Raw genomic sequence first — 2611 nt, forward strand, 5'->3', positions numbered from 1 at the left:
ATGACGTGATCCACTCTATTACACCGTAGACATAGATTTGACACCCGTATCTTTTAGATATATAAGACAAGCAGAATGTTTCAGGTAATATGATTAGATGCACTCATTCACATCTCAGAATATGTCCGCGTGCACTTACTCAATGTACCACACTTGCCAGTCTACTGGCACCACTCCTTGTTTTCCTGGATGCGACCCTCAGAAGCATTAGAGTTATGCTTACGCTTTTCGGCGAAAGTGATCTTGTACTCGTTCTTGCTGCTGCTAGAGCGATCGGTGCTGCCAGGACGTCCAGCGCTGTCAGGATCGTTAGGGCGGGCAGGGATCTTAGAGTTGTCAGAATGGCCAGAGCTGTTTGAAATCTCGCAGTAAGACTGGGTGCGCTTACTCAATCCATCGTACTAGCCAGACTACTGGAGTGGCACCGTTCCTTGTTCGCCTGGAAGGCCAGGATGGGACCCTCAACATTTTTCTTTTCAAGACCTTTTTTTTCTACATTTTTGTATTTTTTATGTTAAAGATTATTGTTTTATGATAAATACCTTTCCTTTTTAACTCGCGGAATGCGGATAGAACCCCAGAAGGCCCAGAGCCCCAGACTCACTCATCATATTTATGCATAGTCAGACTCGGGTATTTACTATATATAGTAAATAGAGGCCAAGTGAAACCCAATTGTTATTTTGTTTTGTTATAAAAAACAAAATATTCAATTTATGCTTTTTTTGGTTTTGTTTTGTTTTTTAAACAAAAACCATATCTTGTTTTGTTTTTCAAACAAAAACCATATCTACAACAAAACAGAATTCTGTTGGGAAAGAAAAGGTGAAAGCCTGAAAGGTCCCTACATACTAGTAAATTGATTGTGCCTATACGGCACCGGTGACTCGGCCGTGAGTCGGCCGTGACTATAATTATTAACGGCGGCCCGGGCCCTCTTGTATTCCATTCCCTCTTAGTTCAACTAAACAATTCGTTGCAATTTGTTTTTGATTTTATATTCAGAAAAAAGATTGCGGTTTATGCGGTTCGTGAATTCACAGAACAGGACAAAATATCTTGGACCTGAAATTTACAACAGAACGGGTTTTAGGTTATGAAACGATTTTATTTTGTTAAAAAAATAATTATTCAGAAGTATGAATCCACGAATTCACGCTCACAACTTTACACAAGTTTAAAATAAACAGAACATTGTGACTCTCTCTCTAGTCTGAGGTTTTGTATTCTGTTTCAGGTGATAGGTGTTATGTACCGAAAACTGATACTCTTGAGTCTTGACTGTTGTATCGGTAAAGATTTTTAATAGTTCGGTACTTAGGCCAAGGTCGCCTAACGTGGGCCCATAAATATCGACCCTACCTTTGCGAATGGTCCGGAATGGACAGGATACGGTTTTGGACACGGCTGGGGCGTTTATAGTTTTATCATGGCCTCACGGGTGCCGTATAGAGTATAGTACTATAGAATCACTATGGACAATTAGACACAATCCTCCGGGCCTCTCGTGAGTCTCGAGTACTCTCGTCTCTCGAATCTCACGACTCGTGGTCTCGCGCATTCGCGCACGGCAGGGGTCTAAATATCGGAAATCCAGGCAACCGCATCGTAAATATTTAAAAACATTGAATCTATTACGTGACCCGAATGGGCCGAATCAGAATGTCTCTATATATAGTTATATACGGTGCAGCTGAACATGAAACTATTTTTTTAAGTAAAACGCCTAAAGTTCTGAAATCTGAACCCTTGGGCCTTGTGTTCCTATATGAACCTGATATAAATATTTTCTTGATTTTATATATTTTTTCATTCTACCAATTCTAATTGCGGTTAATGAAATCAATGAATCAGCAATCACTGAACAACACTGGACAGGACAAAATCCCTTGGACTATCTGGAATTTGGAAATAATGGAATTTATAAACAGTATGGTGGCACACTGGCACCATAGGGGACTAAAAAATTGTCCTCTACGAAAGAATACATATCAGGATCAAATGGATTGTAGATATAGAAACCACTCAAACCAGAGTCATAGTAGCAACAATATACTAAAATACAGAGCAACCCAAACGATATTTAATATTCAGTAAAGTATGGACCCACGACTAACAGTACTAAGTAGTATAATATACTAAGTGTTTTTGATTTTTTGGCGAGGGCCCATAAGTATCGACCCTGCCTTTGCGGATGGACCGGATGCGCTTTGGACACGGCTCAGGCGCTAATAGTTTTATGCTCAGCAGTGCCGTATAGAGACATTCGTACTCTCTAAGTAATATTAACTATGTTTTCAAACGTCCAGAGAAATACTCGTCATAAATATCATGTTGGCATCGCTAAATATTCCTCAATAAATAACACATTTATGTACTAATACTTTTTTTTAGTCTTACGACCCAAATAAACGTTTTTATTTAAAAATTGAATTAAAACTGGTTCGCGAGCGTTGAAGAATCTCATATCCGGCTAAATTAAACAGACAAAGAATTCACACTCCGACCTTTTAATGACGTATGACAAGTGGAAATGTTCCCGGCAATATGACTGGGCGCATACATTCACATCTCGCAGTATGACTGGGCCTTACTCAGTCTACCACATTTT

Source organism: Sphaeroforma arctica, assembly GCF_001186125.1.
Source record: "Sphaeroforma arctica JP610 unplaced genomic scaffold supercont1.229, whole genome shotgun sequence".
NCBI classification, from domain to species: Eukaryota; class Ichthyosporea; order Ichthyophonida; genus Sphaeroforma; species Sphaeroforma arctica.